Below are 11,599 nucleotides of genomic sequence, written 5' to 3'. Positions count from 1 at the left end.
ACGAGGAATGCTACACAAAAACCTCTCTTCCTGTCAACTCCCATTCTTACTCTCTACTCTTCTTTCCTCACAACTCAACCCCCCTCAGGAATTCTTGCATACAACACTCTCTGCGCCATCACATACAATTATATATATGCATATAGTCGAGGGGAAAGGCACTAAAGAGAAAGATAATGTGAAGGACCTAAATATCCTTCACTCCCACTGTGGGCAATGTTTGATTTATATTTTTATTTTAGTCATGGTAAACTTTACAAGTAGGTCAGACTGCTTGAGCTTTAGCTTTTGCTTTTGCTTTTTCCTAATTTTCACTTTTGTTTTAATTTATTCTTCAAAGCAATGTTGGTACAATAATGTAACATTTAACTAAATATAAGACGTGCTGTCTAGATGGTCATCAGCTCACTAATCACTACCTGTACATTATGGTGGTACATGGAAAAGAGGTAGACCTCAAATTCTTTAATTCTTTAGTTAGAAGAGAATAAACATTCCAATACAATTACATCTATCAATTGGTTTAGATTTCATTTGACATTGATTTTAAGAAAAAAAATTTGGCTTAAAAAGTTTTTTTTTTTTTTTTTTTTTGAAGAATTTAAATAGTTAATAAAATTTAAGAAACACTTTTAAAAATCTAAAAAATCACTTATAATATTGAAAAATCACCTATAATATTTTGTAGAGAAACACTTGAAGAATTATTTTCCTAAAAATATTTCTTATAAAACACTTTTATTATAAATATTTTGAATAGAAACACGTTTAAACAAACTCTTAATTATCATATTCCAAAATATAATGCATAACGCTTTCATGAATTTTTCAAGAAAGGTTCAATTTTAATATGTTTAGAAAATAACACTTTAATAAGACAAGAATTTTCTTTTATTTATTTATGTTTTCAAATTCCACATCTATACATAACGGTGGTACATGGAAAAGTGGTAGACCTCGAATTCTTTAGTTATAAGAGAATAAACATTTTAATACAATTACATCTATCAATTGGTTTAGATTCCATTTTACAGTGATTTAAAGAAATTTTTTTTACTTAAAAAGTATTTTTTTGTTAAAGAATTTAAGTAGTTAATAAAATTTAAGAAAAACTTTTTTTTAAAAAAAAATCACTTATAATATTTTTTAGAAAAAAATTTGATAGATGATTTTTTTAAAAACATTCCTTAATAAAACACTTTTATTATAAATATTTTAAATAGAAACACATTTAAACAAATTTTTAATTATTATATTTTAAAATATAATGCATAATGCTCGGGTGAATTTTTCAAGAAGGGGCTAATTTTAATATGTTTAGAAAATAACGCTTTAATAATACAAGAATTTTTATTTATTTATTTATGTTTTCAAATTCCACTGCTTGGAATTAAAATAAAAAAACAAAAACATGAAAGAAAAGTTATATTTAACTCCATGGCAACCTTCTTTTTCTTACATAAAGTTCAAGACCTTAATATCATAACAATTTAATTTAAAATTTCAAGACTTTTACAGCATGACAAATTGATCTAAAATGGTCATTTTTTTGGCTCTATATTTAATTAACAATATGAAAGGTATATGAAATTTAATAACCAGAGATCATAAATTCTTTGTTCTTCTATATTCTTTTATATTTTTCTGTTTTTCTTTACATTTTTTCACCTTATTAAATAAATAAAAAATCATTAAAAAAGTTTTTTTTTTTTGGAAAAGGGAAAAATAAAAAAAATAAAATAATATCAAAATAAATGCAATTTAATATAACCTTATATGTATGTATATAACTTTTTAATATTTAATTTATAATATAATTAAACATAAATTATGTATTTAATAATAAAATGAATATTTTATTTATAAAATTTTAAATATTTTAATTAATAAAGGAAAAATATTCATTCTGCAATTTTTTTATTTTTTTATTGTGGAGATGATTAATTAGCAGGCTCGTTAAAGTAACACAAAAGAAATAGCACCCTTTTCGATGTTGGAGAGAAGACCAGTGGAAATGTTCCACCCTGCTATGTTGAAGATTGAGATCATTTGACGTCTCCCACTTGCTTTATTTTAATAATAAAATATTGTTATTATTTTATTCCACCAGTACTGAACCATGTTGGGATTAAAGGGAGTACCACGTGAATCACACAGACTTAAGATATGACTCTGGAACAGCTGAAATTGACTCTGGTAGGTAGCATGACCAAGGAAAAGACTTGGCAATTTAACGTTATATTTGGTTTTTAGGAAATTGGAGGGAAAATATAATAAGGTAAAACTATATTTTTCATGTAAAAGTTATTATATTTTATATAAAATTTATTATTATTTTTTATTTTTTAAAAATAGAAAATAGGATATGTATTTAAACATGCATTACATCTATGATATATAAATTTATTGTTAATATATAAATAAATAAAATTTATTTATATAAGAATGAACCTTTTACTATTATTTTTATTGTTAATATAAAGTACAAACACACTAACAAATTAAAAATGGAATTAATTCCATTTCCTATTCTACAATTCTAAATATCTCTTTGTCTTACATTACAAGAAAAAAAAACGAAAATAAATCGATCATTTCTTCTTATGTTGCTGTAGTGCAATGGATTGATCGTCGGAGTGGTTTGATTGCTAAGTATCTTGCGAAGAGAGTGAGGTAATCAAGGGTAAAGCATGAGTCAATTATTTAAATATGTATTTTCCTAAAATAATAGGAAATAAATCAGTTGATTTTAATCATTAGGATAATTTAATTTAAACTTTTGCAGATGCTTAAGAGAAAGTTCCTAACTGCTCAGCATTTACGTAAACAAGCTGATGTGCACTGCCACAGGTCACTAGTCAATAATTGTACACAACCAGCATCCCAAGGAGGAGCTAGCCATGCCCACCTCATCAGCCAAACTATAGAAAATGTTGAATCATTATACAACATGGTGTGGAAATATCAAATAGGTACTGTGAAGCCCTCTTTTGTCCATTCAGGCCTGACCATAGGTGTACAAAAACCGAACGTAAAGTCCTCCTTTAACTTTATGAATGGGTCCTAGTGCTTTCATCTTTATTCCAAAAGCAGCGGTGAGATGATGAAATGACGCTAGCATGCATGAAGGCCACATGTTAATATATTGTCCCACTATAGGCTATCTATGCATGATTGAATGTGATTTTACATGACAAAAGTAGCTAGATTATATTATTGTAGCACGCCTAATTGGACTATAATTTGACTCTAGTTAGAAATTATCTTAGTTATTTTCCTGTCGGGGCTTAATTATGGTTTATCCATGGTTGTGTCATCTCTCAATAGAGTTACAGAGCCCTCAACAATCAAATGATTTTAGTGGCATGTTACTGGTATATTGGTGTTTGATCTGCTTAGCTTGTGGCTAAGATGGAACTTCAATTAGCAGAATAAAGCAAAAGAGAAAGGAAAAAATGAAAAGAAAAAGGGAAAAATTAATATCCAATGGACTAGGAAGAGTGTCACAAAAGTGTAACGCCCAAGTTTTTTTTTTTTTTTTTGGGTAATTTAGGAAAATATTAATAATAATTAAATTAATTAATTAATCAATTTAACAAAATTGAAAGAGGGGTAAAAATATAATTTTATGAATAAATACCCTAGGTATAAATTAGAAATTCTGTTTTTCCTGTTCTTTTTTTAATAGCATTCATGTTCATAGAATTCTAAAGAACGTAAGGTTGGAGTCAGATTTTAGGGTTTGAAAAACAGATCTCTATAGGTAAGATTCTAACCCCTAAATTAATATTTTAGATTCATTAGTTAATTTCAAGCACATTAGATATTTTTTTTGTAAAACCCAAATCTAGATTAGGATTAATTTATTTTTTTAATTCGTTTTAATATCAAAATAGTAAAAATTTAAGATTTTGATTTATTATTGGAAATTGGGAAATCTTAAGTTTTTAGATGAAAAAAAAAAATTCTTTGGAAGATTTCAATTTAGGCTAGGGTTAATTTATTTTTTTAAAAAAGAGTAAATAAATATATTGTTAATTATGGCTTAAGGGATTAAAAAAAAAAAAAAAACACGTGTGCATTGGATGCATGCATGTGGGAACTGTGCATCCCCTCTTTGTAGCATGATGTGAGGACTTTACGGGTGAAATCTAGTTGATGACTTTCACATACTCTATTATTAGACTTAGCCATTGGGATATGTGCTGCCACTTTTTGTAGTATTATGTAAGGATTTTATGGTTGAAATCTATTTGGTGGATTTTCACATACTCTATTATTAGACTTTGATGGATACTTGGGTATATAATATTTAATAGTAGCATGACTGTATTATTAGACTTTGATGGGTACTTGAGTATTATATTATTTAATAGTGGCAGGGCTTTGTGTTATTAAACTTTGATGGGTACTGTATTATTTAATAAAGGAAGATGTGTACGGATGATATTAGGATGGTTAATATATATTATATTAGCAATGATGGAGAGTTGTTGTGTATAGGCTATGTTTGGTGGGAAAAAAAAACTTGAAAGTGAGAAAATATAATTTATAAATAAAAGAAAGTAAAGTTTTTTATATTATAATTATATTAATGATGGGTGTAAGTTAATAAATAGCATAAAATTTAATTAGTGAAATAAATTACAAATTAATTAAATTATGTTGTGTCCCAAGAAATAAACTGAAAATAAAATTTAAGTTTTATATGAATTAGAAATTTATTAAATTTTCTAAAATAGGAATAGATTAAATTATCTTTCATAATTAAAAAACGTTAATTTGAATACCTAAAATTTTAGGATTGTCAAACCTATAATTTTAGATAAATAATAATGATTATTTCTCTTATATTTTGTTAAGTGAAAAGTAGACTTTCAGGATTATTTTTCTCCAAAGTTTTTGAGGACTTCTTTTGAGATAAGGGAAATTAATGCAGTTATTATTTTTTTTTAGAAACAAATTTTTATATACATCATTTGGAAACATTTTGAGTTATTATTCGTTTTATGCATGGATCAAATATGTTTTGCATGAAAAGTATTTTAGAACTTTATATTTTGTTTACAACAGAAAAATGTGGAAATACTATGTTTTGCAAATTTGAATAATAGAAATAAGTGTTCGACTTTGGTTTGTTTGGCCCTTGCCAACGGGATATAATAGTTGACTTATGACTTTTTGCCCCTTGTCAACGGAATATAATAGTTAACTTTTACATTTCTTGGTGGGGAATGTAATTGATTTGGACCCCCAGCCTCTAGGGGTTTAGTTAGAGGTTACTAGTACTAATAGTGTTTGGTTCCGTCCACCTTAAAGAAACAATTTGATGCTAGCCACCCATTTGAAAAGTCTCACCTAACTAGGCAACATTTGATGTTTGATGACCAGAGTAAATAAATAATTTGAATGTTTTGATTGAATTTAATATAAAAATATTTGAATCAGAAATGAAAATGTACAGTTAAAAGTTTTGAATGTATTGACAAAATTGACTCAAAGGTTATGAAAATAATTAGTTATAATATCTCCTATTTTGCAAGTGAACTTGAAATATTTGATCCATGGACTGTATTAATATTCCTTATTGGGCTTTGAGCTCATTCCTATTTGTTGATTATTTTTCAGGTACCCTTAGTTCGGGCGAGGAGTGATGGCTAGGTCGGGGAATGGTCATTATTAGGATTTTGCTTAGGATGTCATTTTTGGACACTGTTAGCTTATAAGTTTATGTTCATTTGGATTATTTTATTTTTGGAAGCTATTTAGATTTGAACTTACAAATTTTTTTATGATAGTTTGAAGTTAAGATTTGGAGATTATGAAAATTTGTTAGCACTTGATTTGTTTGAGTTTGCAATCTATTTGGATAATGGATTTTAGTTGATAGATGCTTAGTTTTAAAGTTAAGTTTGAATATTTTTAGAATTTTGTTCAACTATTCTGAACAGGTATTTGGTAATTAGTTACTTCCAGTTACAATATGATTGTTTGGGTCAAGTTACACTTTAAACCTTCGAGTTTGAGGTGTGAAATGACTATCACGCGCCCTTGGAGTGGGTCTTGGGGCATGACACACAAGATCTCTTGGGCTTGGCTCTTTAGGGTCATTATGATTTGTTTCTTCACATTAGCATATGAGGTTGTCATGTCTATTTTTCACACCAAGGTCATATCATTTCATTTCCACAGTTTCAATAAAAAGCACAACTTCTTTTTCCTTTTTTTTTATTTATTTGTTTTTACAAATACCCTCAATTTAGCATCATTGTATCATAATCACCTTATCCAACCATCACCTTTAGAAGTCGTCTCAAGTCAGCGGGCCCGTCCCATACCAACTTTCATTTGTCTACTTTGAATGTTACTATCAACAAGGAAAATAATGGTATGACTTTTCAAGGTTGCCCTACTTGAAATGTCCTTTCCAAAAATGATGGTATAGTTTTTCAAGACAATCTTACGTAAAATGTCCTCTACACCAAAATTTAAATATGACATTTTCTTAATCTATTTTCTTTTTCTTCTTGAAATACAAAATTATTAATTACTTTTTTATAACCGAAAGTTTTAATGTATTTATTTGGTAGTAAATTGCACAATGTACTAACAATTGAAACTTGTGGCCAAGAAGTACTCTTTCAATGTAAAGGGTAAATTTGTTAGAGAAATATATATTGCATATACATGTGTATTATAAATGAGTTTTATCAAGTCAATTAGATGGAGGTTTGGCTTGAAAGACTTCCCGAGTAAATGAAAACTAGATTAATTTGTTTCTAAAATATCTTATTTACTTGACTAGGTAATTACTTGACTTAGTTAATTACTTGACTTAATTAATTACTTGATTTGGTTAACTATTAGATAGATGAGGTGAAGATATGATGTCAATTTTTAAGTAACATGATTGAGTTTATATGACTAGATTTACCCTGCTTCAAAGAAAATCCATCATTGAAAAAGCTTTGAGAAAACAAAAACTCATCTATCTAGTTATTTTCTTATTATTATCTTTATTTCAAATGAAAGAGTTTGAAAACAAAGCAATTAAAGAGTTTGAAGAAGAATAGGATTGAAGAATTTGAAGAAGAAAATGATCTCAAACTTCAATAAAGATAAGATTACATGGTAACTTAACACGACCATGTTTATCTTTGTTGTAAAATAGTATATTGCAAGTGAATTTTATTAATTTATGAAAACTTTTTTCAAAAATAATTGATGATTGTTCATGAAGGTTATGGGTGTATTTGTTGAAACACAAGAATGAAGCATTGGATAGGTTCAAGACTTGGAAAAATCTGATTGAGAATCCAACCAAAAAAGAGTTAAACATCTTAGAACAAATAATGGACTTGAGTATTGCAATGAAAAGTTTGATGATTATTGCAAAATTCATGGCATAGTTCGACATAAGATAGTGAGGAAAACCCCTCGTCAAAATAACTTAGCTGAGAGAATAAATACAACCCTTTTAGAAAGGATTACGTGCATGTTATCAAATGCACAACTTCCTAAAGAGTTTTTAGGTTTATGTTGTTCATACAACTGCTTAATTGGTGAATAGGTGTCCTTCCTCGGCTATAGGTTTTAAAACTCCTATGGAAATGTGGTTAGGTTGTCTTGTGTTTATAGTAACTTGAGGACTTTCGTATGCATTGCCTATGCTCACCAAAATGAGGGAAAACTAGAGCCTCGAGCTAGGAAGTGTATATTTGTTGGTTATTCGGATGGAGTGAAAGGGTATAAGCTTTGGTGTCCTACCACTAAGAAGTGTTTTATAAGCAGGAATGCGGTCTTCAGAGAGTAAATTTTTGAAGAATGACAGAAAAGCTTTCATTAACAAAGAAAATGGAGAAGTCAAGGATAAGATGGAGTTAAAAGATAAAATTGATAAACCTGAGTTTGAAATAAAACCACAACAACATTACATTCCATTGGAAAATTTTCAATTGACCAGGGATAGAGCAAGGTGTATTCCATGGTCTGCACAAGACCTGACATAGCTTATGGTGTGAGTTTGCTTAGCCATTATATGATTAATCCTAGAAAGGGTCATTGGGAGGCTTTGAAATGGATTTTGAGGTATCTCAAGAGTACTGCAGATTTTGGGCTCATATACCAGAGAAAATAGATAACAATTGGTTTGGTTGAAGGTTATGTGGATTCAGATTATGCCAAGGACTTGGATGAGAGAAGATTAATAACCGGTTATTTGTTTATAGTGTGTGGATGCATAGTAAGCTGGAAATCTATACTACAAAATATTGTGGCTCTCTCTACCACCGAAGTTGAATATGTAGCTATTGTTGAAGCCACTAAAGAAGCTTTGTGATTAAAAGATCTAGTATCTGAATTAGGAATGAATTAGAGAAGTGTAACGGTTTGACAAAGAACCAAGGTTTCCATGAGAAGGCTAAACACATAGATGTGAGATTCCACTTCACAGGGGATATCATGGAATAAGGATTGGTAAATGTCAGCAAAACTTCAACCAAGGATATCAAATTTAAGCAATGCTTGTACTTGATAAATGTTGGAGTTGCCTGATAGTAACAACGAACGCACATGGGAATCAATCTAGGCTAAGCTTGGTTTCTTATTTTGGTGCCAAGGTGGAGATTGCTGTGATGTGGCACAAAAATAAAATACACATGCCCAGCACATGAGATAGCTTTGCTGCGTGTGTGCCTTCTTTGAATAATATTCTTTATTGTGTTTCCAGCTGGAAGGTTGTTAAAAAGGTTGTTAAAAAATAACACCGTCCAGCCCCTTTCTAAAATCCAAATAATAATAATAATAATAACTTCGAATCTTCCATGGAGCAAACGAATGGAATTAATTCACAATCCCATATAATTGCAAATGCGTTCCACTTCGTTAAATAGCATAGAAGGATACATACGGATGGGATCAACATTCAACAGACAATGGGCTCTAATTAACGTCACTAAGAAAGGGTAATTAAAGAGACAAAACAGAAGGGAAAAGGGAGCAAGCACAAGTACACAAAGGAAAAGGCAACACCCGCAATCAACTAAAAGTTCTACTAAGTTTTGTATATTTTTTGGCAATCTCTTCTTTGTGGAGGACATTTCTTTGCCTTTGGGTCTATCTGAGGGAGGTTGTCAGCATAGGCAGTACCCTTAGTACCAGACACAGCTGGACGATTAGCATTTGCAGAGCCCCGAGTTACAAAAGAGATAGCCTGAAGCATTCTGCTGATTTCCGAGCCCATGAAGAGGTCGAAATCAAGGTCCATCGTGAGGCATTCACCGACGGAGCCATTGCACCAGGAGGTGGTGCTGTTGACCTTCAGGGAAGCTGCTCCACAACAATTTATGTTGAGGAGTATCATAACGAGGAATGCTACACAAAAACCTCTCTTCCTGTCAACTCCCATTCTTACTCTCTACTCTTCTTTCCTCACAACTCAACCCCCCTCAGGAATTCTTGCATACAACACCCTCTGCGCCATCACATACAGTTATATATATGCATATGGTCCGAGGGGAAAGGCACCAAAGAGAAAGATAATGTGAAGGACCTAAATATCCTTCACTCCCTCTGTGGGCAATGTCTGATTTATGTTTTTATTTTAGTCGTGCTAAACTTTACAAGTAGGTCAGACTGCTTTAGCTTTTGCTTTTTCCTAATATTCACTTTTGTTTTTATTCTTCAAAGCAATGTTGGTACAATAATGTAACATTTAACTAAATATAAGACGTGCTGTCTAGATGGTCATCAGCTCACATAATGGTGGTACATGGAAAAGTGGTAGACCTCGAATTCTTTAATTCTTTAGTTAGAAGAGAATAAACACTCCAATACAATTACATCTATCAATTGGTTTAGATTTCATTTGACATTGATTTTAAGAAATTTCTTTTGGCTTAAAAAGTTTTTTTTTTTTTTTTGAAGAATTTAAATAGTTAATAAAATTTAAGAAACATTTTTAAAAATCTAAAAAATCACTTATGATATTGAAAAATCACCTATAATATTTTGTAGAGAAACACTTGAAGAATGATTTTCATAAAAACATTTTTTATAAAACACTTTTATTATAAATATTTTGAATAGAAACACGTTTAAACAACCTCTTAATTATAATATTCCAAAATATAATGCATAAGGCTTTCATGAATTTTTCAAGAAAGGTTCAATTTTAATATGTTTAGAAAATAACACTTTAATAAGACAAGAATGTTCTTTTATTTATTTATGTTTTCAAATTCCACTTCTATACATAATGGTGGTACATGGAAAAGTGGTAGACCTCGAATTCTTTAGTTATAAGAGAATAAACACTTTAATACAATTACATCTATCAATTGGTTTAGATTCCATTTTACAGTGATTTAAAGAAATTTTTTTTACTTAAAAAGTATTTTTTGTTAAAGAATTTAAGTAGTTAATAAAATTTAAGAAAAACTTTTAAAAAAAAAAAAAAAATCACTTATAATATTAAAAAAAATCACTTATAATATTTTTTAGAAAAAAATTTGATAGATGATTTTTTAAAAAACATTCCTTAATAAAACACTTTTATTATAAATATTTTAAATAGAAACACATTTAAACAAATTTTTAATTATTATATTTTAAAATATAATGCATAATGCTTGGGTGAATTTTTCAAGAAGGGGCTAATTTTAATATGTTTAGAAAATAACGCTTTAATAACACAAGAATTTTTATTTATTTATTTATGTTTTCAAATTCCACTGCTTGGAATTAAAATAAAAAAACAAAAACATGAAAGAAAAAGTTATATTTAACTCCATGGCAACCTTCTTTTTCTTACATAAAGTTCAAGACCTTAATATCATAACAATTTAATTTAAAATTTCAAGACTTTTACAGCATGACAAATTGATCTAAAATGGTCATTTTTTTGGCTCTATGTTTAATTAACAATATGAAAGGTATATGAAATTTAATAACCAGAGATCATAAATTCTTTGTTCTTCTATATTCTTTTATATTTTTCTGTTTTAGGAAAAATAAAATAAAATAAAATAATATCAAAATAAATGCAATTTAATATAACCTTATATGTATGTATATAACTTTTTAATATTTAATTTATAATATAATTAAACATATATTATATATTTAATAATAAAATGAATATTTTATTTATAAAATTTTAAATATTTTAATTAATAAAGGAAAAATATTCATTCTGCAATTTTTATTTTTATTTATTGTGGAGATGATTAATTAGCAGGCTCGTTAAACACAAAAGAAATAGCACCCTTTCCGATGTTGGAGAGAAGACCAGTGGAAATGTTCCACCCTGCTATGTTGAAGATTGAGATCATTTGATGTCTCCCACTTGCTTTATTTTAATAATAAAATATTGTTATTATTTTATTCCACCAGTACTGAACATGGATGGGATTAAAGGGCGTACCACGTGAATCACAGAGACTTAAGATATGACTCTGGAACAGCTGAAATTGACTCTGGTAGGTAGCATGACCAAGGAAAAGACTTGGCAATTTAACGTTATATTTGGTTTTTAGGAAATTGGAGGGAAAATATAATAAGGTAAAACTATATTTTTCATGTAAAAGTTATTATATTTTAT

Source organism: Vitis riparia, chromosome 14, assembly GCF_004353265.1.
Source record: "Vitis riparia cultivar Riparia Gloire de Montpellier isolate 1030 chromosome 14, EGFV_Vit.rip_1.0, whole genome shotgun sequence".
Classification (NCBI taxonomy): domain Eukaryota; kingdom Viridiplantae; phylum Streptophyta; class Magnoliopsida; order Vitales; family Vitaceae; genus Vitis; species Vitis riparia.
Note: the sequence above shows the minus strand (reverse complement) of the source record.